General features: G+C 49.7%; 1 protein-coding gene across 7 annotated transcripts in view; it reads left to right on the forward strand.

The window, feature by feature from the left end:
* The first annotated feature begins 230 nt into the window (after positions 1-230).
* Positions 231-27,724, forward strand: part of LOC143149318 (limbic system-associated membrane protein) — a 68,394-nt gene continuing 40,900 nt past the window's right edge. Inside the window, exons 1-2 of one of the 7 annotated variants that reach the window (XM_076316564.1) lie at positions 231-270; positions 1,757-1,965. The gene's annotated coding sequence lies outside the window, so the exon portion shown is untranslated. Of the gene's footprint in view, positions 1,966-27,724 lie in introns of all 7 variants that reach the window. The other 6 variants (XM_076316558.1, XM_076316559.1, XM_076316561.1 and 3 more) reach the window with 6 other exon arrangements.

The raw sequence follows: 27,724 nt of genomic DNA on the forward strand, positions 1-27,724 counted from the left end.
TCTGTTCGTTGGATCCCTTGGGTGGCCGAGCAATTTAGATGGCAGCCCTTTGTGCAATATTCAAGGCTGCGAGCATCGAAGCGCGCGTCACGGGCTGAACAGGTACGCTCGAGAGTAATCCGGATACATCGGCGAGGCGTGATGCGCGCGGCAGGGCCGTGCGGCGTCGAGGTGGCCGCGAACCTCGCGACGCAGGCGTCGAGCCCAGGAACGTTCGTCAGTCGTCGGGCGAACTTGAAACGCGTGGGTTCGCGGCCTCGTTGCCACGCGGTGCGAAACCACGTACACCTCCGCGCCAAAAACCGACAACACGCTTCGCGCTTCCTTCGATCCTCTGTGACTCGTGAACCCGTTTACGTCCGGCCCGGCCTGGCCCGGCGAGGTCCGGCGAGGTCCGGCTTGGCCCTACACCCGATCCTCGTAACTCGAGCCAACGACGCGTCCTTTCGCGCCATCTCCAACGGATGTTGTTCCTCGCGAGGGACGTGTTGCTCGCGCGTGTCCTACGCAATTACGTCTAGACGAAATTTCTTCGGGAACGGCGTCTACGCGCCTGTGTTGCGCATCGTTTCCCAAACCGGAAGAAAGTTCCTTTCGACAAGGTTCTCGGAGAAAATTGTGCGCTCACGGTTCGACGATTTACGTTCGAGGCTGTGTTCTTCGACCGTTTATTTTCCGTTCCAGGAAAACGGAAGCTGCTCTCCTCCCACCGCGTATCCGCAGTGTTGCGAAAGCAGCTCTCGTCAAAGCGGAGAATTCCTCGAGTAAATCCACCGATACCCATCGCACCGTTTATTTTTCCTCGGAATCGAGTCCACGTCGTAAAAGAGACGGCTCGAAAACACGAGCGTCGAAGGAAACGCGAGAAAGAAATTCAACGGGGTTACGTGTACACGAGTTTTAGAAAGTGATTACGGAAAAATTACCGCGACCTCGCGAGCGGATTAATTCGCTCGACGATCGTGGGATACCTTTTCGCTTTCCACGTAGCGTTCTTACGATTCGCGCGGTCTTGGACCTCGATTGTCGGACCGATTTTTTTCTCAATTTCATACCCAATTGGAAATCGCGGTACCAGGTCGGAAGAGTTTCATTTCCACTGAAATTTCATTGCTCTCGCGATCCATTTCTCCTTTCCGATCCATCGAGCAATCGTCGCGTTCGAAAATCTATGCGCAAAACCGCCTCGTGAAACCGTGTAATTTCGCGATCGTGAAAACACTCGGAGCTACGTTTCCTACGTAATTGTAACGTTCAATTCCTCGCGTCGGTTCTGACGCATCTCGCGATTCTCGCGTCCAATTTCGAGCAATGTTCGTTTCTTCGAGTCGATCGGTTTTCGGGCCTCGTGCAGCGAAAGAGGAACATCGTTGAAATTTTCTCGGTGAACGTACACGTATCGTGCACGTTGCGTGGACAAATTTGTCCTCGTAATTCCCGACTATTGTCTCATCTTGGCAGCGCCGCGCGACCAAGCCCGCATACAAGCTACCGGCTAGAGTGAAATTCATCCGACCGTAATTATCTTAGGATTGTCGAGAAACTCGCACACATGTTTCCATGCGGAAAGCTTCTAACGAGCAACACCGAGCGAAACGTCTTCCCGTTTCACTTTGAACGGAGCACAATTTTCGATCGAGCCACCTTTGCGAGGAACTCGTGAATTATATTCGGCGAGCCGGTACTACGTTCTCGCCGTGAGACGCGTTTCCCTGTCCACGACCATCGTTTCCAATTACTTCCCTCGATTTTCCAGTGACGGTAGTTTGATCGTCGAAATTCGCCTCCGACGAAGCGTCGCTGGGACTTTGAAACGAGGATTCGCGTTGCGTCTCCGGGAACGGTAGAACAGTGACGAAGCAAAGTTTTCACGTGGGACACGCCGTGCGACGTACACGCCACGGATAAACGCGAAGAATAATGCCCGATCGAAGTACGAGTCACGACTTCCTCGAGCGATAAACGGTAAGAGATTCCGCTAATTGTATTATACTTGGCAACCGAAAAGACGTTTCCAGAATCGAGGGGAACGCGGACGATCGTCGAGCGATTTTTAATCGGTCGCGGATCCATCGAAGGGCCGATACGGGTCGCGATCCGTTCGAGAGATCGACTTCTCGACGCACCTTTCCACTCTCCGTTCTCTCGTCGAGTACGATCGTCGTTACCGTTAAATGTAATGAAAACTGAACGTCGAAATTTCACGTGTACCGAAAGTTCGAATACAGATACGGTTAACCTGGTCGCGTGTACGAACGCGAACGCGAACGCGATATAAACCACCACCGAATAGCTTGATATCCGTGAAGTGGAACGTGCAGCTTTGGGAAAAGATCCAGAATTCTCATCCTTAACGAAAAACTCTCTCGAAAGAGGCGTTCACGAGCACCCTCGGCGAGACCCAACAATTTTAAGGGCTCTTTTCGGAGGAAGAAATTGATCCTCGAACCGTAATTAGCTCCGAAGTACCCTTTTCCGTACGTTCCAGCTACCTTATCGCCGCGCTTACGTCGCTACTTGCCCCGTTCGAGCATTCTAACGCAGCAATTACACGGAAGCAAACATTACGCCACAAATTATAACCGTCCCGGGAAGACACGCGAGACATCTTCGATGGTGTAGCTACGTTTTCCGAACTAATGACTTCGAACGTCCGCAAGAATTTCCTACGCGGAATCGAGACGCGCAACGGAGCTAAGCGGGTAAAGTTGCCAGGCAAATTAATTTTAATCCGCTGTGCATTAAATAAGGACCACCCGGGACCGTCGAACCCGTAACGCGGGTTACAGTTCCGTTCGTTGTGAGAACGAGATTGCTTCCGAGAGATCGAATCGAGCGTCGAGCATCGTTTCGAATAACGGATCGCGAGGCCGGGACTGCGGTGTATCGTATGATACAAACGCGCTATATCCGTTAGAAATTAACGTAACGGAGTCACGTCAAAAATTCGAGTATACTCGCGCGACTGAATCGTTACCGTATCCCGGTTTATCGAAAAACTATGTCAAACGTTCGACGATGCGTGCAGCGAGTATCGAACGTAACCGTCGGAAGTGACCGTAACGGTTCGAGGGCCAGAGCGTGACTAACTGTAGGCTCGGCGTGCGGAGAAAATGAAAGTAAGCGGGGCGAAATGATCGAATTTCTACACTTACTTGTGGAAAAATTAAAAATTGACGACTCCGGGATCGCGTTCCGCGTATCGAGCGCCCCACGGGTGACGGTTAAACGGTGTATCGATGTCCAAGGTACTCGGTTAAATAGGATTCGAACGTTTCGTTTTTTCGCAAGCTCGAACTCGCGACGCAACGCCGAGCTCGAACGAATCGGGCAGGTGGGACAGGTGTATCGGAACCGGCCAATTAACCAGATTTAACGCCGCAATAAAAGTAAGCGATAAGACGATGGATGGTGGGATTCGTCGATAGGCTGCTTCGATTATCCCGGTTCTCGGCCCGAAATAGGCGAATCCGGTTCTCGAGGATTTCTCCCGGTCTCGAACGCGCGAAGAATGTTCAATATCGCGACGATCCGACGGATGCTTTGCAACTCTCGCGAACAAAGTTTACGGGAACACTTGCCCCGGTCAGGCTGCAACCGTGTTTTATTCGACACGACGTGCAAAGGGACCGCGAAATACATTATTTCCCGAGACGGGAGGGTCCTGCAATTTAATAATGTTCGCCCGATGTCGTCTACGTGACCGGATTTCTATTCTATAAGTTCCGTCGTCCAGGTGGGTCGCGGCGGTGAAGTTTCATAGCGCAGCAAGTTTCAGCTACGAGCTGTTCCGCTTCTCGTTTCATTAATCCGGGGACAGGGCGAGTAATACCTCGACGCGATCTACCCCCCGACGATGCGTTCGAGATTCTTCGGGGTGACAAGTTCTTAATGGAACCCCGCCGATGGGATAACGTGAAAAATCGTCCCGTTACCCGGCGACGTTTCTCTCTAATTCGGCCGTAATCCGTCCTTGAATCGCCTTCGAGACGTCGGACGACCTTTTCCTATTTTCCGGAAGCGTTACTCGACGAGCTCGCTATCCATTTCGAAGTTCTACGACTCGGCGTTAGGGCCGAGGAACGCGCGAGTATAACGCGCGGCACGTGCCGTCGATCGTTAACTCTTCGACGTTTACCTTTCGTACCTTCTTCCTGCATTTCTTCCTACTTTAATCCCCCGCGAGATGTTCCGTCGTTTTCAGTTAACGCTGAAACTACCTACGGTGAACGTATTGCTATTTGTAACTTCGAGGACGTATCCTCGATATTGTACACACGTTTCCATGCGGAAAGCTTCTAATATTGTAAGTTAATAATTGAGTAATTTTCAAAGGAAGTTTCAAACCGGTCAAATCGACTCCTTTGGTAGTTCTAGCGTTTAAAGAATCATCCTGTACACTTTGCGCGTCTATACATTTATCGGACAGTTACGTTAGATCTCGGTCCACCTTCGTTTTTCCCGGATTCTAACAACGTGATCATCCGCCCGTTCCTCGGGTTGTCGCAGCTTCGCACCGAGCCTACGAGAACCCGAGAGACAAACACCGTGGCCCTGACGGGTGATAACTTCGTTGAACGTTAACGCGTACGAGTTCAACGAGGCGGTGCACACTCGTAAAAGTTTGATCAGGATACCGTTATTTACCGTTTCGTGTTGTTATTCCCGCCGAACGCTCGTCTTGGAAAGCAAAAACACGAGTACCCAACGGGCTCAACATCTGCGTTCAACCGTGGAGCTTTGTTTGCTCCTCGCTGGAAAAAGAGGACGATCCTCCTCTAATCGCTCGACGCGAAACGTTCGTTATTTTCATCCTCGGCTGAATTGCGAGCGGAAAAACTGGGATAGGAGGTGGTTCGATCCAAGGAGAGAGAACCGAACCGGCAGCATCCCGTGAAATCCCGAGGATCTTTGTCAACGTTGCTTTTTATTGGAACAGGTTGGTTACGGATACCGTTGGAATTCGATGCGGCGAGCAAGTTCCCTCTGCTATCGACTGTCCAACGATAACGGGAACGTTAATAACTATTCGCGGACCACGGTAGCGAACCTATTAACACGTTGGAGGCCCGTTGGTACGGCCACTTCGATCGATGTCCATCGAGCCAACTATTTGCCCCGAGCCTTTTCGAACTTAATACACGTTACTATAATTACGCGCGTCCGTGGAGCTTGCCGCGAGTCCAGGTTCGATGAAACCAAACGCGCGAACAAAGCTTTCGTTTTATTTCACCGTTCGTCGTCGTAATTTTGTTTTTGCCTCCGTTCTCGTCCCGTGTATTTTGTATACGTACTTTGCGCGTCAAAGACGTATAATTGAACGAATAAATAAAAATAATTACGCACGCGCAGACTCGGCCGCGGGTTACGCGAAATTCGCAAATACGCGGGCACGGGCTCCGACGCGTCAAAATCAATTTCGCGTCCCGGTACCGGGCACAACTACTTTTAGAATTACACTTGTACGTTATTCGCGTTCCAATGAAACAACAACGTGTACGCGTTAATATTTTACTCGTTGAATTACAGGAGGGTTCGATCAACACGCACGCAATAATGGCAGATGGCATCGATTACGTTCGAAACGGCTCGCTACGGTCGAGATGTATCGCGGGATAAATGGTTCTCCATTACAGGAAAGAGAGATCGGAAATAAATCGAGGATACAATCCAGCCAACAACGCGCGATCGACCCTAGGAGAATAAGATATCGGTCCGTACGCTATCGAGTCGAAACGCGCGATAACTTTCCCCGCGATTATTCGACCGGGTTATCGGTCGATCTCTCGAAATGTTCCTTCAACCCTTTCGTTTCTACGGTAGCCGGATGGTCAGGTATTTAGAATCGCGAGAGGAAATATTACCGACATCAATATTTTCCTATCTCTACATAAATACACATCAATTCCTTTTTGTTTATCGCGGTCGTCGCTGCCACTTTGACGCGTATGTATTTAAAAACTTCTCGACGAAACGGAGCGCACCGCCATCGATCATTTAGATACCGTTACCGATTCGGTGCTAGAGGATGGATTGCAAATACAACGAACGTTTGCAAAAATTACAAAATCCTCGGGACGGTGGATTCACAGATCGGGAACGGGGAAAAAGGTTTGCGTCGCGAATTATACGAACATCGTTTAACGCGGCGTTTCTAACCGTCTTCCGTTGCGCGTACAAGGTACAAACGGAGCACCCTTCCAATAATTCGAGAATCAACGAGTTAATTATCCCCTCGTAGACCGAGTTCGTTCTCGATAATTAGGTAGACGTTCGCCGAGACCGGGGAAAGAACTAATAACGAGTGACTGAAAGGAAGAAAATTCTCCCGGTTCGTTGTCGGTGTTCTCCACGGTCCAGCGGATATTTAATAAATAGCTCGAAACGCGCCGCGTCTAATTAATAATCCTCGAAGCGCGAGACGCGACGGAATCGGGCGTCGTTGCCCGAAAGTCGTCGCGCGTTTTTCTTCAATGGAGCGACAACGAGACTCGGGCCGAATCCTCGTCGAGGGACGCGACACGAGATTCGAGAAGCTCGACGCGCGAACGGAGAAAGATTCGCGACTACGAAAGTACAGAGAATAGGCCGCAACGCGTCCTTCTCGGCGCCGATGTCGCACTTTTCCTACGAATCGGCCAGCACGGAACGCGAGAGAACGAAACCGCGCGAAAAAGGTGGAAAGCGGGCAGGAGAAGCTCCAAGGAAGTGGATATTTCGCCCGGGGAAAATTTGAATAAAATCGCTCGGTCTCTTTCTCTGTGTCGTTCGCTCGGTTTCGGTGTCCCAGTCCCGTTCTCTCGACACCCTTCGTCTTCCTGTTCCCCTACCGACCCGTTGCTGCTCGAGAAGTAATGCAAGTTCCGCGCTGGAAACTCGTAAAAAGCTCGTGGCCGGCTAGAGCCACCGCCGGCTCCGCGACATCCCGACATCTGCGGTCCGAATGTCGCTCCTCTTCTCACCCTCTCCGTGCCCCTCCCGCTTGGAATTCAACTATTCCGCAGCCCAGACTTCCGCCTCACCCTTGTCCACCGCGCAACGCGAGCAGCGACAGTGTTTTGCGAGCTCCGAGCTACGTTTTCTCTCGGACCCGAGCTCACCGGCGCGCTCGATTCCCCCGATGGACCGTCCCGAAAAACTGACGGAATATTTCCCCCCATTCGCCCCGAGCATAACTTCCCAATAGCGAGCAGATGCTTCGCCGAACCCTCGCCGAACCCTCGCCGAACCCTCGCCGAACCCTCGCCGACTCGCCGGGAGCGATTCGGGACCGTGGTTTTTCCCCGGAACTTCCCGTAGCGACAAAACTGCACGGTATGCTTTTGTTACCTACACCGGTGTAAATAAAGTCGCGCGTAATGGAGTAATCAGAGGCGTTCTACCGGTTTAAACGCTTATCGTTAAAATTGCACGCCTCGTTTAAGCCGCGAACGGGAACCACCGAGGAAGAAACGCGGAAGGCTGTCGAATCGCCGGAAAGTAATATCCCCTTCCGGGGGATTAATTCCGAGGAAATTACCGCGGGTCTATAGGTTTCTCTTTTCCGACGGTGTTTACTCGTGCTTCGAAACAACGAGACACTCTCCTTTTAGGAAAAAAGAGGACAAAGATGTAGACGATTATTTTAACATCGCGATCCCGAGAGGTTGCGAAAAATCCACGCTGCGAGCTCGTGACGCAACGCACGAGTGTCGGTGATTAAAAGAATACAACGAGTAATTCCGCGAAACGATTCGCGCTTGTAACGTTTAAAAAAAAAAAAAAAAGAGCAGCGACAACTATTTTTATAGCGACTTCCTAGGGTCGTTGCTCGTATCCCCGGTCGAAAACGAGTTCTAGCGCCGCTCGACCGTTTCGACCGACAAATCCGCAATTTTGCGAATTTCGATAAAAACCGAACGACGTTTTACTCGGGGAAAGTGACACTTTCGAAAAGTGCGATAAAAAAATCGATTTTCCGGTCCCCTTAAATATTACACGACTCTGACACGGTCCCGGTGTCCATCGTGCTCGTTTCGCTTGCAATTCGTAGGGGAAAAAATCGGTAGGGATTCAGCCCGATACTTTGGGACGTATTTTTGCGTTCCCGAGATCCAAGTGGATAGAGTAATTTCTCGAATTTCGAGGGTATCGTTGCCGGTGATTTAGCACTCCGTTTTCGCGGGTCAAGCACGCGATTACGAGCTCTCGGTTGCGAGCGCGCTGCATACGCGAACTCGAAAATAGGATTGCGGCTATTAGGTTCGTAAGGTTCCCCGAGTACGAGCGCCGTGGAGGAAAGAGTTTTTCCCTTGTATTTTCTATTTGCGCCGGAAAACCGTAGTCGTAAGAAAGGAACCGTGCGTAGGGAACATTCCCGTCGACTTACCATGTGGCTGGGCTTCCTACCGAGCGGTCTCGGTTATCGTTTCCCCCGGAATAGCCTCGCCTCGTTCCTCCGATATCCGACCGAGTGGAATATTCTGTTTTCGTCGGACGTCTTTCGCGGACTACCGTCTCCACTTCCGACAGCGACGCTTTACGACGCCCGGCGTCCGAGAGTCGCAAAATGAATCCCGATACCCCGTCCTGGTACGAATAGTCGCGCGGTTCCTCGCTAATGATGTCCTCGGCGTACCAGAAACGGTCATCCAACCGCCGAACGATCACCGCTCGACCGTCCAGTCACCGTTCGACCGACTCGTTCCAACGTGAATTCCAGTCATCGATTTTTCCTTCGATCCCCCCCGCCTGGATAATTTTCAAACGTTACTCTCGCGAGTCGTTCCTCGTTCGCAGAAGTCAGTCCCAATTCCGAGAGTAGAAGAACCGTGCGCGTCACAGTTCCCGACAGACGCGCGACTATCATTTTCCACCGAGGTTTCCCCGTCCGTTCAATATCCCCGGCCGGAATATTCCATTTCCTTGGGTTTTGCACTTCCGCTCCTCGATTCGGCCAGACCATCGTTTAAGTCACCTCCCCTCCCCGCCCCGTCCATGGCCACGTATACGAGGATCGTAGCCTGCACGCGGTCCGAATCATCTTCCAAGCTGTCCGCTGCAGTTCGCCCATTCGGACCAAGGAACTCGTAGAAAAAATTGCGGCGTTTCCCACGGATTTCGAGATCCGATTTCGGGCAAATGGACCTCGGGACCGGAACGACGAACGTTCGAATATAATGGGAAACGAGTTTCCTACGATAATGTCTCGGTTATTGTTTCGAGCGAAGGAATGTCTCTCTCGTCGGTGGGCGAGTTCCACGACTCGAGATCGACCGAGCCGATCGAACGTCGCGAAACTTTCGAAACGCGGAAAATATATTTACATCGATCGGTTAACTCTCCAGCGAGGAGTAGGTGCCGCCGTAGTTCGCCAGTCCCGACGCGGAGTCGCGAAAATTCCACCGTGACCTCCGTGGAGCGTTCTCCGGATCGACACTCTGGCGTCGTTGAAGCGGTATCCGGATTGTGGCCTCGGCGGTCGAGCTTCGCGAGTCGGGGGGACCGTTTCGCGGACATCGTTACCCGTCCCGACGTTCAGCGCAAACGAGAAAACGTTTCCTCGATCCCGAGTTTTCTTTCTCCCGGACGTGGTTGACTCCTGCCGGGAGATTGCTGCTTATCGCGGCCGAGCTCGTTAATAAATCCGGATCCGCGCGAACGATATTAAAAGGGGGAATCTCGACCGTTGGACGTATCGAGCCCTCCGATCTCCGGTCGACCACGCGACCGTGGGAGGTTCCGCCGTAACGAGGGGTCACGTGCCGTGCGTACGCAAAGTTGCAACCCTCGTGTGTTAACCCCGGCCGGGAGATCGGTATCGCGAGCTCGATTATCATAAATAGCATCTGTAGGGAGAATCGGTGTTTCAATGGGCAGCCAGCTCGTAGCCCGGGCGCGATAACGGAACTGAGCATCGATAACAGGTACATCGGTCTTACGGGCCGGAAGATTTTCATTCCGAGATAACGGCCGCTCGTCGTAATCCGGCGAGCTTCGAAGAATAAACGCGTTTCCCGGAGTTTCCCCGAAGATTCTCACGGTGACGTGGTCGTAACAGGAAATTCCCATCGGGAGAGACGAGACTCGCGAAAGTTTCCCAGTGGCCCTCCGCTCGTGCCCCGTTCGACCCGATCGAGATATCGTCGCGTTCCTCGTATCGATCCCCGATCCTTAAAACTGAAACGAGACGTTGCACAAAGCCGGCCGTTACATAAAGCCGAAGGCGGAGCCGAGTGTACCGACTAAATGGGTCACGGGCCACTTGCCCACGGGATTTCAATGACGACCGAGAACCGGGGAAACTACGGCTCTCTCCTTTAAGAGAAAACGTGTTGCGCCGCTCGCGAACGGAGTTGGCACGTTCGGTAAAAACGTGTCCGGCCAACTCGACGAATAACGCGGGAATATTTTATCGGTCGAGGTGACGGCCTTGTTCTGGATATCGACGGGATCCTGGCACCGGTCAACGCCAGGGCACCACCACGATTCCAACGATTACGTATTTACACGTTTCGAGATCGGTTCCGATCCTGCGACGAAACACGGAAATATACGCCTTCTCCTTTCGGAACAATATTTTCCTTCTCGTTGTATCGTAGAAAACGAACGACCTCGAGTCCTCTTTTGCACGCGGTCGACCGATTTCGGGGAGAATTACGATACGCGTTGAGAATTGGTTAAAAATTTTGGTCTTTTAATTTTTTCGGCAAGTCGCGACACTCTTGATTTCCAGTCGATGATTCTAAAGCACCGTCCTCGCGAAGCAGACTTGCGCGGGCAACGCCGATATCGTTTTACAGATCGACGATCGATGCAACGAGAGAACTTTATGCGAATATTCTTCGCGTTTTGTAGCACGATAACACCAGTTTGTGAAAACGTTACGTGTTTCCGAAACTCGGTCGAGATTAATATTCCGCCTTGCGTCGGCAGCATCGATTTCGTTCCAACATCGAACCGTCCGCTGCACGGTTTGAAAAATTAGCCGACAATTAAATCATCCTCCGTGTTGCTTTTGCTCGATTTGTTTACACGGATAGATAGGTCGAGCGTTCCGCGAAAGTGCAATCAACGACGAACGCGAAACCAAAAAAAAAATGATCGCGCGAAAGACTGCAATCAAGGGTGGAAAACAATGGACGAATTGAACGTTTAATAAACCGCGCGAAACCTCGCCAACTTCGCGTAGCGGAACTTGCAACGGAGATATCTCTGTATCGGTGACGACGTAAAGGTAATCGACCGGTTCGAAGTTCAATCGATCGTTGTTTTCTTATTTATCGAAGTGTACGCGTTACTCGAGTCGAGACGCGCGCGTACGCGATTACGGAATAAGTAAACGGTACTCGGTTCTTATTCGATTCGAGAGCAGATCTCGATTCGATCTAGGTCGACCGTTACAGGGTAGCGTGTAGATTCGTTAGGAGAATTTTTTTCACGAATTGTCCGCTATTGTTATACGTAACTAACATCGGAGTAGTTTTCCTCTCTCTTTTTCGTCCGGGAAGTTCCATTCTGTACGCGACGCGATTAACCCTCGAATACAACGATACCTTGGAGTTCTCTCTCGTTTTCCCTATCTGACTGTACGAAAGTATTCGCTGTAGTACGCGTTGGTACATTGCAGGCCGTTGTTATTCCAAGTTATCAGGAAACTCCGCGCTTATCGTCATAGCCTGTTACCCGTGTCGGAGAGGAGAGATTTAGCTAGTTACAAAGGTTGGTGTAGCTTAAATAAAACGGTCGGATAGAATACCCAGTCGCGATGGGAGTCCGGCTCGCGTTTCCCCCGTAAAATCGTTTTCCTCGAGCTCCGTTCGATTCACCGTCCACTTTTAACGACACACGCGCTCCGATCGCTACGAATAAATCTTTCACCGATCACTGTCGACGATATTAGGACGCAAACAGAGAAAAAGAAAATCAATTTCGTAATCCGCTTCCACGATTGAAAAGCGTACTTTCTATTTAACGAACGGTGATTTCGTTTCGTGCTCTGTTTTCCTTTCGGCGTGGCCGAAATGTGGGATTATTTTCAATGTATCCGTCGCCGGTGGAAGTTCATTTTCATTTCCGGCGCAACGTATTTATTACGAAAATCTATTTATTAATATCGCGCGTTACGTATCGGGAACGCGATACACGAGACAGAATTTCTGTTATTTTGTTTCGACCGTAGTCCGCCCCGACGACATAAATTTCAAACGGCCACTCCGCTGACAACCTCCTCTTTCACCTCGTAATATAAAGCTTCGTTACCGCGGACAAAAATGGCGCGGACATTGTTTTCACTTGACGGGGAACGTTGCATAATGTTCCCGCGAGCGGGCTCGTAGATATCCAAATCGGCGAAACGATGCGGTGCTCGAGAACCCGAGTACCGTTCGTTGCGGCGACAACCTCGACGATAATTAAACGTGTCGGTAATTACGGAGGTAACATTAGCAGAAAAGCAAAAAAAAAAAAGAAAAGAAAGTCGAGAAAAATTTAATTCCTCTCTCGTTTCGCGTCACGTTGAAACGCGTCGTACGCTTCACGGGCGGAGGAACCGTTTCGACGAAACAAGCCTCCTTGGAAAACAAAACGAACGTTACGCCGCTTTCGGTTAACTTCCGTTAACCAAACGTTCACTCTGTTTCTCGTCTTTCCGGTTAAACGAAATCAAAACGCTTTCTCGATGACCGTTTAATTTCGTTTTCGGTAATTAGAGACGCTTCGCGTCGCCAAAGAGGGATCCGAAAACGTTTCGAATAAATAGCCGAGAGACACACGGGGGATTCGGGTATGCTCGAATCGGCACGAACAAACTGTTAAATATTGACTTACAATTAGGTCACTTTCGCGTCGACGGCCACCGTTTCGCGAGAGAGAGGCGACGTCGCGAAATGCGGCACGGCTGAATATCGCGTCGTTGATCGGGACTCTTTTCAACGTGGACGAAAATTTGCCCGCGTAAAACGAAGATGAAAACATCGGTGGGCGCGGAGCGGAGCGAAACGAACGACAGCGAATCCGTGCAATTATAATCGACGCGGCGTGTCGCGGTGAATGGGTTAATCGAATCGGCCGTAAATTGCAATCGGCGAAGTTGCAGGGAAATTGCAGGATGCGCGGCCGCCTGCTCGCGCGCGCGGTATGTCACGCATCTGCGGCACCGAATACGTGCTTCGCCGCCTAGATAGTACATAACACGGAACATCGTGGGGATCACGGTTCATAGTCGGCACTTATTTGAACACAGACCCCCGCACGAAACGCTCGACGCTCGACGCTCCCCGACTTGCCCAATGGTTCGGCCATCCTATAATAACCGGCCACGTCAGGACAAATATGCGGTGAGCAAATTTTGACGAGGTACTGCGCCCATATTTGCCTTCGATTTTGCCCCCTCTCCTCCCCCTAACGTCCCCTCGGTCCCTCTACACCGTGACCGCGATTGGTAACCGCGAACTTCCGTTTTCCGCGTCGCACGGCCGAGCAACGATCGGTTCTCGAACGTCACCGCGACGTTACCGATGCTTTCTACCCGGTGCTCGATATCCGGACAATTCCTTCCTTCGATTTTTGCCCCGTCTTGACCTCCGATTCTTTCGAGCCACGATCAAACGCGTAAAACGAGACCAAACGAGCGGAACTGAAAGTTTCGTCGATCGGGTATTTAATTACGATATGGAATATTAATAGACCCATCGTGCTCTTGAGCGAGCGGTTCAATTATTTAAACGTAACTCTATTATTCGGGATCCCTTCCGTTGGAATACGGGTTAAATCTAGGCGCGAAAGTTGAACGACCCGAGGAAAAATTAAGCTCGATACATATGTATGCGTAATGCGAAAGGAAAGAGAGAGAGCGAGTGACTCTTGGCTCGTTTTGTACCACAGTCGTGTTGCCTATTCTAAGGATTAAATGGATCTCCGTCGCTTACACGATTCCGATATTAACCACTGGGTGGTGATTGGACAATCAATTATTCGTAGTTACAAATTTCGTTCGATAGATTTTAGCGACCGCATATCCGTTCCGTTCGGCTTGAATTAGCGCGCCCGAATCGACCTGAAATTCGATCTCTGACCGACATTGGCACGTTGCAATTACAATCTCACGAGTCCTTGGCTATTACGCGTCGTTGGTCTCGTTCGCGCGAAACGGAGTTATACGTTTCTTCGCTGTTTTCTCGAGCGACACGACCACCGTTACGTTCCCGCTTAACGAGCACCGCGTTCGTAATCGATATCGGTACAAGTGTTAACAATTGCGTCGTTGTTTCCCCGGCAGTGTTTCACGGATTGACTAAACTTCGTTTCGGAATTCGAATTAGATAGATGCGCGCGCATCTGCGGGCAATCCTTTCGGGACCGAGAGTTCTGAATTTCCATAACAATGCTCGCCGCGCACGTAGAAGAGATGTCGGAACAATCATACCGAGTCGTTGTATGGAATTCATTAATAGTACATTACGAACAGATCGGATTCCGGCAACCTTTCGGGTGAAAACCACTGGAGTAAATTAAGAGCGTCCGAATTTCGGGTTACGATACGGTCGCCCGATACTACTTTTCCGGATCGATGTCTAAATAGCAAGTTGCTTCGCCGTCGTGATATTTCTCCACTTTTTACGACCGCGTGTACACCTATCGTCCCGTTGCCTCGTTCTCGATAGAAATAAACCTAACCCCGCATCGAGGCCCGACTACCCTCTCTACCAGACACTGATTTGTTCCTCGTGTCGCCACCCACTCGAACACACCGATATACAAGAACAACGTCCTTGCAGCTACCGGAGACTAAAGTTCAAAGGTTTACCGTATCTGTTAATCCATGATTCGGATAACAACGAGAGGGCTAATTATTACGAGTCGAGCCTCCTACCCGGTAGCGGTGCACCGAGGGGGTGGTTTCATTTTAGTTCGCAATGCGCAAGCCTCGGTAACTCTTGAGCACTACGGCGCGAAACTGACGCTCGATGACATACGAGAACAGCTTGGAACTCGAAACACGGAGTAGTACAACGTAGAAACAACGGTATAATTTTCGGTTACGACGATTCCCTGTTAATTCTCTCGACAAGAGTGATTCGATTTTGTTCGGATTAATAGGCGCGCCGCGCGCAGGCGGGAACAACTCCGCGATGGAATCAACGCGAGCGTTTCTCGACGATATCGCACGAAAGCAACGAATTCGATTCCGGTTTCGGGCGGAAATCTTCGGTGTGGCCCCTCGAACTGGTTCTCCCGGTGTGAAAATAATCTTACGTTTCAACGAATATACGCGTTCGTTCCGAATCGGGTCGGTCGTCTATCCGGCAGCCAGCGGGGGCTCGACCGATATAAAGTTTTCAGTGGACCAAAGACAAACAGGCGGAGCCGGCCGTAAGTCCAGCGGGACTTAACACTTGCCCTCTACCGACGACAAATTATCGTCCTCCGTTAGCAGAACGATTTAATACTCGATTTAGGGAAGGGCCGCTACTTGGACGCAACCCGCCATTAGCCCGACCGACCGTGGCCAAACTTTATGGTACTAACGACGATGAATAATGGCCGCTGCAGAAAATCGTTAGCTTCCCATTAACGGACGAGCCGGCCAGACAATCCGGCCCGGTAAACACTCCTAAACCGTGCATTCGAAATCTTGATAATGGATATCAAGTTGCGAACCGAACGAACGTCCGTGGATTACCACCGATAAAGAGGGAGGCACCGATCGCCAGAACGATCGCCCACGATCGCTTATCCGATTTACGCTCGGCTCGCTCGAACCGTAATACGATATATAGTTGAATCCGAGACACTCTCGAACCGTGATACTCCTCGCGTAACGTTACACCGCTTCGAGGAACTATTTTAACTCTTTCCAGAGAAACGACGCGATTCTTCGAGGCCCTGCCGATCCCGAAATTCGGCGATCTCTTAAACTTGGTTATTTATGGTCGATGTCGCGTCTCGAAACGAAATCTCGAGAGAAGACACGATTTTATCGTCTCGGTGAAAGGAGAATGCTCGTTCCGAACGTCCGCAAGGGGAATTAGTCCCAGAAATGTCTGTTCCAAGGACACGAACATTTTCTTTACGGACGATAATCGAACAACCGACCTCTTCGGAACGTTAATACAATTCGTACCGATTGAATTTCATTTCGGTCTCGGAGCGAATAACTTGTAAATTTCATGGACGTATAGCGCGTAGAATGGGGCGCAAAATTATTCGGTTCTACCCTGAATATATCGTTCCCTTATCGATCGTGACTCGAAAAAAAGTATACGTATAAAATAAATTTGTTCGCCTTTGAACGCATAGAAAAGTTACCATCGGATCGTACTCGATCCGGTATCCGGTGCGCGACGCGTGTGTCGCGTCGTGCGCTGTCCAAAAGTTAATGGATCGGCCGTAGGTAGAATTCCCGTGATTTGTTTGAGAGCAAAAACTGTTGGGCGATTAGAGACTGGAAGCGAATTACAGTCCCGTGTATACGGCGTCGCATCGATCACGAGCTCGGCCCTGTTGACAAACATTCGTCCGACAATCTGTAAATAAGGGGAACAGAGAGAGGAGAGAGGGAAAGAGGAGGAGAGATTCTTTAGCATCGTTTCACGTTTCGCGTTGAAACGATCGGGCATCGAGGGTCAAGAAAGTTTCGCGTTGGGGACAAACCGCGACAGAAGGGAGCAAAGCTGAATGTAAAAGGGGGAAAGGGGTGAAAAAAAGAAACGGCGAGAAAGGAAAGCAATCGTTCCGCGAATCAGTCGGGAACGATAGAAGAAAACGCCGGAAGGGGCAGGTCCCTCGTTTCCGGCACGTGCGGCCGAGAAAAATTTCCAAGCGAGTTTCCGCCTTCGAGCGATTCAACGTAAGTTCAATCAAGAAAATTGCGAGGAATCCAATTCGGGTGACTGGGGACCATTTTTATTGTTCTCGTTAGCCTATATCTCGCCTCGGCTCGAGCTTCTGTGAAACGATCGAACACATTTCCGGTTGTTTAGTCTAAAAGGAACTCGTCGAAGAGGGTCGAAAGGGCGCGAGGACATCCCGCCCGAGAACAAACACTTTTAGAACCAGGAAACGTTAGAACGAGGACGATTAATTTAAACGATCGATCGCGGTAAATTTCTTTTTCGAGTAGTGCTCATTGTCCAACGGAGAGAATCAGTTTTGCAACGCGAAGCGAGAACGCGATAGTTTTATCCTTCCTCCCGTGAATAAGCTTCGGTGCACGATTTATTATTCAACGCATGCACGTCAGCAGGAGCGAACCCTCGTCTTCGCGCTTCCATAAGACGCACCAGCTTTATACCTCGAAAATATGTTTACACCGTAGCGGCGCGAAATTTTCACAGGTAGGGAAAAATGCTTAAAATAATAATATATTACGTTCCTGTGTAAATTTTCTTCGTTGCGTCCTCTATCGGGGATAAGGGAAATATCGTAAATGGAATCCTCGGAGATTTTTCGTAAATGTTTGGACGATACTATCGTACCGGAGTGGCTCTTAAAGTATTTTTTTACTTCGCTCGATTAGGTCGTAATCTGAAAAACACGCGAGAAACGGAATCCATTCGTGTGTCTCTTGCTTCGCGAATTCCCTTTTCGCGGTAAAGTTGCGAAATTTTATTACGAAGGCATTACGTGCCTTGTGAAAAAAAAGGGGGACTGCAGTCGCAAGCAGCGGCGGTATGTGTACGTGGAATTTAATTCCGGATACGTGGAAGGTACTTTTAAAAATTCAATACCAATAGTGGCGTAAGAACGAGCATCGACGATAATACTTTCCGCTTTATTTTCGAAATTTAAGGATCGCGTAAAACGCTGGTCTTCCTTCGCACGAGAATACAGAAATAGCCGTCGCGCGGCCATTTCGGAGAAATCTTTTCTTCCCGGCGGTGAAAATTTCACATTTTTTTTATCCGCGCGCTAAGATCCGACGAGCTGCAATAATTTCAGAACGCAATTTTACTTAATCATAATAAGCGCGATTCGCTGCGCTGCCAGCAACAGAATTCCTGGCCCAATTTACGGTATACTTCTCCCCCAACAATTTGTATTTGTTTCTTCTCCCTCGTCCATCTTCCCCACACCCTGCCCTTCTTTTCTCGTTTTTCGAACGCGCGACGCTTCTCGTTACCTTTCCGCTTCTTCGCGTGGATTATATTTCACAACCGGCAAGTTTCGCGCACTTTCGGCTTTCAACATCGATTGCAAATAGAACCCGTCTTCCATTCGTTTCCTCACCCTCCTGTAATTTCCTACCAATTACAAATTATTCCCATTAAATTCGCGAGAGAGCACCGGATTCTTTCCGACTTCGTTCCGTAAATGTTCTCCCGACCAGTTTTCCTTCTCGAACCGACGATACATATTTGATCTGGACCCTCGACTTCGAGACTCGAAGATCAACTCCGAGGAACAAGGTAAACAATCAGAGTTTCGATTACCTGGAAACGAATTATTTTTACCGGATTATCGACTTCGAGCGGTTTGGTTTTTTTTCCACCGGCGGGGAACGCTTCACAATGTCCAAATTACCACCAGAAATCGTCTACTTTTAATCAGTCGGGACCGTTAACATTCAGCCGCGTTACCCGAATTTCGAGCGATCAATTTCTTTCGTTACACCCTCCAGTACGTAAATCCAAGACTTCGCCTTTTTATAGCTCGTTTACCCTCGTTCTTCTTCGTTCCCCTCTCGGTAACAATGGAACGATAAATTTCAAGAGAATCCGATTTGCATAAGATCGACAAGAAGGGTACGCCTTTTGAATGAACTACCAATAAGATCCCTCGCGATCCTCGGGCTTTCTGGGCAGATTCATCTATCGTCGGACAATGCTGAGACAAAGGAATATTTTTCGCCTCGGTAAATCCCTCCACCTCCTCCGGAGACGGAATAAATCGACAAACTCCATCGTTCACGACGTCGACTATAAATTGGAGAATCGCGCAAACGGTCGCGACATTTTCTTCAAAACTCCGTGGAAGACGCGAGACGCGATGGGTCGTTTGCTTTACTTATTGCGAGCATTTCTCGCTTCCCGATTATTCGATACAAGCTGCCGCGCTCTTTATTAGCAACCAATGCGGAAACTTACCTATCGGGGAACTTCGACGAAACGATGGAAACGGATTTCTGTAAACCAGGGCGCGAACACCTTCGAGTTTCTGTTTCTCCTCGAACTTTCAATGTTTATAGGACGCGGAACAACGTTACTCGAAGTTACACGAAACGAGGACATATGTTTATACGACCTTTTCTTTATCACCGGAACTAGAGTAAAATATATATTTCTAAACTTTCGTCGAGTATTTTAGAAACCAGTTCGCGATCGCTTTGTATAATTGCGCACAATTGCGATCGTGTGACGGTAACGATCCAATACGTTGCAACGAACATATTTCCGACATCGCGATCCGAACGCGTCATAGGGTTCCTGTTAAAAAAAATACCAATGCATTTCGTGAATTTTTTCCAAATTCGTCTCGATCGCTATTCTTCCTTACAGGTTGGGAAGATAAAAACCATTTAACGATCTCCGAACAGCAAAAGAGAGAAGAATCGAGTTAAACGCGAAGAACATCGCGTTTTACGAGCAACGTATCCACGAAAGGGTAAAGAAAATTGACGGTACTGTTTACGCGAGAATCTCACGGCGAGACGTTCGGAGATTAATCTTCGAATGATTTTCTCTCCGGGCTGGGAGGGGACACGAACGTAAATTCAATATCACGCGGTAATTTTCTACTCGGGCGGAGTTCCGGGGTCGAAACCTAGAAGTAACGGAACGTTGTTTCTTTCTCGATTTCACGGGCCGCATGGTCGTAAAGTACAATAAACGACGGTATTGAAATTCCTTCTTTTCGCTAGTGATTCCCGTGCTTCGGCCTTTCCGTCTCGGCAGAACGATTAAAACTTTTTTCCTCCGGCCCGACGCCACTGCAGTAACGATTACTTATACTCGCTTTCGGATATTGCGTTCGTCTCGACGACGAAAAATGCGTCCCACGCCCTACCGTTTGTCATTTCCCTTTACGTTTGAGAAACGAGATTCCAGCGACATCTACGAATTCCTTCGACGGAGGAATCGTCAGGTTTAATTGGTCTCTCGATCGGTTTGCAACATTCAGCGACGCGGACCCTCGAACAGCTTTACGATCAAGATGCGGATATCGCCAACTTTCTGGAATTTTACGAAGCAACTGCAACCCGTCTTCCATCGTCCAACAAAATCACGATTAAATCGAGGAGAGGGGCGAATCGGGTCTTCCCCTTGTATGAATAACTACACCTCCTGTATTCGAATCATCGAGGATGGGTGGAGAGAGCCTTAGACCCTTCAGCGATTGCAATTATGTTTATTGGGTTATTCTTGCTGCCGAGGTTCAACGCAATTCCATCGGGGATAAGACCAGAATGTCTTTTCGACGATACTTGGAGCATCTCCGCTCCTCGAAAGTTGGTGCAAACAGCAACCGACCAAATTGTAAGACCAATAGTGAAAATCACAACCCCGCCCTTACGAACTTCCAACTTCCGTTAAGACGTCCGCGTGTACCGAACCTCGGCCTTCCAGCATTCCTCGAGCAGCTCGGATGAAACAGTCCGGTACAGTTCCGCGCAATAAACATCCAACACCGACAACGTTGCCTATTTTCTTTCAAAGAAATTAATTTAAGCGCGAACAAAACCTCGTGAAACGTTATATTCGAAGAAGGATCCGCTTAAACACCCAATCTCGGCGTCGCAGTCGCGGTGGTATCCGAGGGACACTTATCGGAACTGGTTCGAGGTCCCTCGCGTCGAGGTAGCAAACTTTCTAACCTAGCTGAGACCGAACGGTCGCGCGTGCCGATAAACGTAACTGCTGAGGAACGTGTACCGAGAAAACGTTAACGATTCTCGTTGGGCGTGTATACGGAGTTCGATGAACTCATAAATTTGGACGTCGGTGGATAAATCCGTCGAGTCGAAAGAGATTCGAGAGCCTAGGAGCGCGCCGTGTTCCAAACCTACGAGTTTGTTGATTCTTGAGCGTTCTTCTTGAGTTGTTCTTGTTCGTCGGAGTGTTTGTCGAGCGTGTCGCGTCGTTTGATGGGTCGTAAAGCCAGCTCCGGTACTTCGGGTACAATGTACGAACATAGAAATTGCACCGTTTCAAAACTATTCGATAGAGATGAAAGTTTATCGTTACTCCGATCGGAGGGTTCCCGAGACCTCGAGTTCTTGGACGTTAATTTGCCGCTCGGATCGTGTTCGTCTCGAGGAAGTACGTGTACGCGGTGCGCGTAAAAATGCAAAATGTTCGCGATCGGTAATAATGTCGATGAACGAAGATTCTCCGCTCCAAGTTCCGAGCGTTTACATAAGCGTTATCTGTACAGAGATTTATCGATCGGTAGACTCCACTCCCGCGAACCATCGGATTCACATGGGATTTCAACGACGACTCCCTCTCTCGGTCTATCGCGCTGTATCCGACTCTATCTCCGTTTCTTCCCCCATGCCCCTCTGTTTCTCTCGCGAGTCGGGCGTTCGATTGGGGTCAGACACTTGGATTTCACACGATCTATAATGCAGCCCTTTCGAACAGGATAGAATACGAAAGAGCCCGGAATGAGCGCGAGCTCGAAAAATGGCAATCGAATATGCGCCGCGGTCGCAGTTGCAGTCCGAAGCCCGAGCGCGGTCCAACGAGCACGAAAATCGAAGGGAAGGCAACGATTCCCCGGGGCACCAGCTCCGAAGATTTTCAAAATGGTTTCGTTCTACAAACGCGCGACTCGATCCAACGACTCCGGCCACTCGAGAATTTAGACGCGCGAGAACCAGCGATATTTTTTACGCGCGATCGACCACCATTCTACGTACCCGTATCGTTGCTCGTCAACAACTGCGTGCTCGCTTAAATTTGTGCGATCGGTTTCGACGATTGAGTGTTTTTTTACTCTACGATAACTTCACCCGCGAAGAGTGAAATCGAACAGAGTTGCGATTTGCACGAGAGTGTTCGAACACGAATTTTCGGAACCTTAAAGTTGCCCGTACACCTCGTGAGCTCTTCTCCGTCCACTCGCAAATCCCTGGCGAGGGTACGTTTGGAACACCTCCGAGGTCCCCGAGTGCCGGCAGAATCGTTTAAACAATTTTCAGGGGTTGCTCGGGGAGTCACCGAAACACGTATCGTGTAGAGATCATCGAGGGTGCGATCCATCGAGGACTCGATTTATCGACCGCTCGTTGATTAATCTGGTCGGTGTAGCTCGAGGCAGTGCATTTTTCGTGTTCGCCAACGCGACAACCGTCGTAACCACGATCGATCGCTCGTGCAAACAATTTTACACCGATCGTCGAGACGAGCGTGTTAAACATTCGCGACACCGTTGAAAAATTCTCGTTTCCCCAATTTCAATTCGATCCAAAGTGCTTTCACTCTTTCGAATCCGCGGCCCGGTACGGTTACCGGTCTCGCCCCGCGAGCCTGTTACGAGTACACAAATCTGTGTTAACTAACGCGCTCGAAAGCACCACTTTATATGTATGTACCAGGGAAACCATGAATAACGCGCACTCCGAAACTTTATCCCGTGGTCCTCGATACGCTTGCACAGTTCGAACCCACTTTGAAAGATTCGACGCTGCATTGTCATTCCGCGACGCGTTCGAAGCTGGAAAAAAGATTTGATAAATTCCCGACCCGTCGACCAACAGAACGCCGGAACGATAATTTTACGAATCGCGTCGAGGTTCGATTAAACGCGTCGCGACGCACTCGTCGTTTATGCGCGTCGCAGTTAAACCCCGTGTTGCTCAACGACGTTGCGGGCGCTTCCTCCAAACTACATACACGTATAAGAGGTTTTAATGCGTTTAGGAGGGTTGCACCGTGCAACGTAACTTTCAAAATGTCGCGCAGTTTAGAACGAGGCCGTGTTTACCCCACCTCTGTAATCCCGGCGACCCTTCCCTAATACGTCGGCCAAAGCCGACCGCAACACCAGACGTCGAGTTTGCCATTACAAGCGCTAAATCCCGTCAAACCTATCAGGCTTTGGTTCCGCGTGTTTAACCACCCCTTCCCCCACCTCGGCCGAGAGAATCTTTTCCACGGTCAATGAGCAGCTACCGCGCGAGTTCTGGAACGAGTAAAAAAATTAAAATTTATCTCTCCTCGATGGAAAAATACGCTTGAGTACGTTTCGTAAAAATTTACGCGTTGAATCGCCCTATGTTTCAAAATACGCGGTGTATCGGTTGATCGTGTTTGTTGCTTCGCAAGCCCGGGTAGCCCGTTACGGTTCCATGGTTCGCGAAAACACATCTGGCCAGGAAACTCGAGGCAACGTGGACCCCGCTTCACGGCAGAATTTGTTTACCTCGTCCCTTCCACGATAAGACTAACGAACGAACGATCGAACGAGTGTACCGAGAAGATTGACCGCACCCGTCGCGATCCACGCTCTCCGCCAATCTTAAGATCGATCCGAGACTCGACTCGGTTCCACGGTCTCTGTGGTTGGAATGAAACGTCCAATTCTGGTTAAAGTCGGTAATTCGATTATTTAATTTTCATTCGTCGACCAAACGGACCACAAATCGTAGAACGATCGGAGAAAAGCGAACGAAACGAGATCGAACAGGGTGCTCCAATTCCGATCCACTTGGTAAATACCGAGCATCGAGACCGTGTGTCACAAAGGAGCTGAAAAAACGTGGCTCCCGTGTTTATCAGAATTCGCGAGAGTTTTATTAGCCGACTGATAACGAACGAGGAGTTCCACGTTAAACTTCACCGTCATGATTCACGGGGCTCTCAGGAACGTTGAAGAGAGGGTACGTTTCACTTTCCTCCCTTCTCTCGTTTCTCCGGCTTCTGTATCTCGATCGAGAGACGAATCGAGGAAAACATACCGCGCTCGACTCTCCTCGGAGCTGATCCGTTGGCGAACCACGCAACCTCCAAGATTCCGTCTGCTTCTTTGCGCGACTTTCGTTCCGCTGTCGATTCGTCGAACCGCAATCTCTAGGATTCATCTCCACCGCGTTTGACATTGATAGGGTACGCATCCCCCGAGTCTCCGACGCGAGGAATTTAAGAAAGGAAAAAGTCTCTCGAAGCGAGAGGAGAGGTACAAGAACGGACGGAAGGAGAGCGTAGCATCCTTAACGAGACGTCGCTTGTCGGATAAAATTGTGGAACCGAGATCGGGAACTCCCCGGATCGACGAGATCGGGATGCCTGTGCGCGAGACTGTACGCGTCGAGGAGACGAGAACAGGCACGAAAATAAATGCGACACCGGGAATGCAAGAACGAACGTTGAAATACGAGCCGTGCTGTCGCCACTTCCGCCTCGGCTCGCAAAAATTCTCCCTATCGTTTCTTTTATATTTTTCGCGTTATCGTTGTAAGACCGTTTCAAATCGCGAGAACGATCCCGCGCACGATACTCGAATAGTTTCGAGTTACGTAGCCAGAAAAGGAGCACCGAGGAGTATAAACTACGTTGCCGTTGAGATACGTGTAACATCATCGAACCAAGATCTCGCTAATAAGGATATATTTATGCCGAAGAAATTGCCGCTAAACGTCAAAGAACGCAATTAAGATATCCGAAACCTTTGCACGGCACGCGTCTAACGTTTCTAACGTTCGAAGCACGAGCGTAACACGAGTAGACGGAGTGCACACGCGCGCGGGACAATTATACGCAAGACTGTGACTGTGTGTTAAAATCACATTGTTCGGTGACCTATTTCGACGTTAATTCATCGCGACGGGAATTCAGCGATCAAAGATCCGTGTCAGACTCGTCGTTTAAATCGTTCGAATCGAGTGTTCGTCACCGTAGTTTTTCGACGCAACGATGTCACCCCTCGACGTTTTTCCAGGACAATTGAATTTCAAAATTACAACTTGCCGTGGATTTTAATTACCCCGATCGAATCGTCTCGTTACAGCTATCGTTCCGCGCGCGATAATTGCACAGAACGACCTCCTCGATGTTTCGTGCGCGTGACGTCCTCGTCGATCTTCTCGGCGCAAACGAAAAAAAACAGTTCGTTAGCCGTACAATCGGGATAACGGTGTACGTAGAAACTCGGTTTCGACTGGCGGGTGTTCTCGGTTCGATCGTAAACCTGATCTGGCGCGTCCTCGATTAAAAAGAAAAAAATAGACACCGATGGGCCCGACGGATTTAACGCGAAAAAGTTAGCGCGGGAGCCGCGTCGTATCGCGAACGACTCGATTCGATTAACGACCATAGAAGAGGCAACGCGATCGAACGAAATTTCGTCCGATACACTGCTTACGGGACGCGTCAACGTATCGCCGATGCGGTCCATTAATTTCTTCTCCACCCTCGATCGAGTTCTCGTGCTAGCAAAAAGAGAAGAAAGAAAAATGCTCCTATATCGTCCGGAACCAAAGCGTAACGAATTAATTTTGATCGTCTGCCGCCGAATTTCCTTTGTCGCGGACCGATAAAACGAAAATCGCTTTGAATCCCGATCGGGATTCAAGCGCCACCTTTGGGGATGAAAAAAAAATGCCAATACGAATGTTCTCTCCGCGTATCAAAAGTGCACGCTCCGAACAATATTTCCGGCAGTTTTCGCAGAAAGATATCGATGCTCGTGGAAAACACAAGGATCGAGTTTCTCAGTTTCGGAGCTGATAGAAATGTCCCAAGGTCTCGTGTTCTCTCGAAGAACCGGACGTTGGAAAACATTGGCGAAATAAATTTCCCGTAAACCCCGTGTCGAATCCCATACACCAACGATGTAGTCGCTGATTAACCTGCAGGTGTTTCCAGCGATTTGAAAATCGACGAGCCTCGTCCCTCTTCTCGTTCCTCTTCTTCTTCTGCTTGTTCTTCCTCTCCGTCCTTGTTTTCGCCCGATGTTCGCAATCACCCAGCCCCCTTCCTGTTTCTACAACATCCGACGCGGCCCCCGGGGCGCACGGCGAAGAAACAGAGCACGCGGACAAGTGATAAAACTTCCGGGAGGAAAGTTTCCCTCGATACGATGTAAAAGTTCCGCGGGCGGAACGAACGAGCGCAGTTGCGAGCACCGGCGTGCACGTGAGCGATTGTAATTGCACGACGTGCCTTCCGCGGGCATCGTTCGCCCCGATTGCTATCGCCGAATGGAACACGTTACCGCGAGACCCCACGGGATAATCAAATTTCACCGATTCGCAATTATTTCGAGCATTCATGAGCGACGGGCGAGTTTAACGACCGCGCGTGACGACGACGAACCGAAACTCGCCGACGAGGAATATCATCTCCTTCGAAGCTCCGGCTCTGGACGAGAATTCCACCCGAGGAGAAACTCGGCCATTCTTGAACGCGATTAACGCGCAAAGTACACCCGATATGAGAAGAACGGTGACTCGATGTAAAAGATTGCGACGTCCATCGTAGTACGAGGGTAATAGCACAATTACAGCGGCCCGAGATGCCCGATCGATAAAGTACTTACACATCAATTGTACATTTCATTGAAATTGCTACTCGAAGGCTGCTCGACGACGACATTGTTCGCGGTATGGCTTCATTCCATAAACCTAATATGTGGGTCAAGGATCCGACCGGAAATTCTTCCGAGACGAAGAAAGCGAAACGATCGAGTTAAATCCTTTACAAGCGAGTTCTCGACTTACGCGGTTAATTCATTTCGGAGCTTTACCGTCCTTCCGCGCGATCTTGCTGGGTGGAAAAGGTTAATTCGCGTTAAACGGGTCAATATGTGCGTTTCTATGGACTGAAAAATTCAAGAGGAAGAACGTATTTTCTTTTTTTTTTTTTATTAATACGATAATACGCGGAGGATATCCACGGAAGCTACTCGCTCGAGGAAAGTATTCCGCGTAATTTATCGTCGATAATTGAAACGCGCGTATCGCAACCGTTGTTGCAGTTACCGCGTACAATGGTCTAAATAAATTTTTCACCGTTTCTCGGGAACCCCTTTCCGGAAACGTGAGCGATCGTTCGGGGCGGGCAATTGGATAGATTCCCTCTACGATTTCAGCTCGGGAACACAAGCGTCGAAGCGTAAGTATTTCTTTTTACGGTCAAGTGTACTACTTCCACGGGTAAGATTTGTCGAGCGACAGGTCGTTACGTCCATGGGGGAAACGACGCGCGACAGGTCGGTCCAACGATCGCAGCACCTTCCCTCACCCGTACGATAAATCGTTACGTAGGTGGCCCCCGGGCGGCAAATCGTTAGCTCGAATCGTCGAGCGGGGAATAAATAACGAGCAGATGATTATCCACGAAACGCAAAGCGGTTCATTAATATGAAAATATATGCCCGATCGAAGTGACGAGCCCTGGTCCCCGTTCCGAATTAAAAATCTCTCGGTCGTGTATGCATTTTAATTATCTATTACTTGCAAATTCGATCCGCGCTCCAACATACCGTTCGTATTTTCGTTGGACGCGATCGTTGCACGAACACCACCGGACGGACGCCAAACGACGATAAAAATCCGCGACGCACGGGATCTGGCAAAAATCAAGGAAACTCGTAACGATGGAAACCGGTCGGCGAGCTTCCTAATGAAAACGAGCACCCCCCGATCGTTCCCGATCGTTCGGGAAAGCTCCGAGGAAGTAATTGCATCGACTGGCCGGACACACGATGTTGCGCAAGCCCCACAGTTTTCGAGAGAATCGGAATAACTGCAACCGATCGTTGCATTCGAAATCGTACAACGGAAGTAACGTTTTCAGATCGGAAC

Source organism: Ptiloglossa arizonensis, chromosome 7 (genome assembly GCF_051014685.1).
Source record: "Ptiloglossa arizonensis isolate GNS036 chromosome 7, iyPtiAriz1_principal, whole genome shotgun sequence".
Lineage (NCBI taxonomy): Eukaryota > Metazoa > Arthropoda > Insecta > Hymenoptera > Colletidae > Ptiloglossa > Ptiloglossa arizonensis.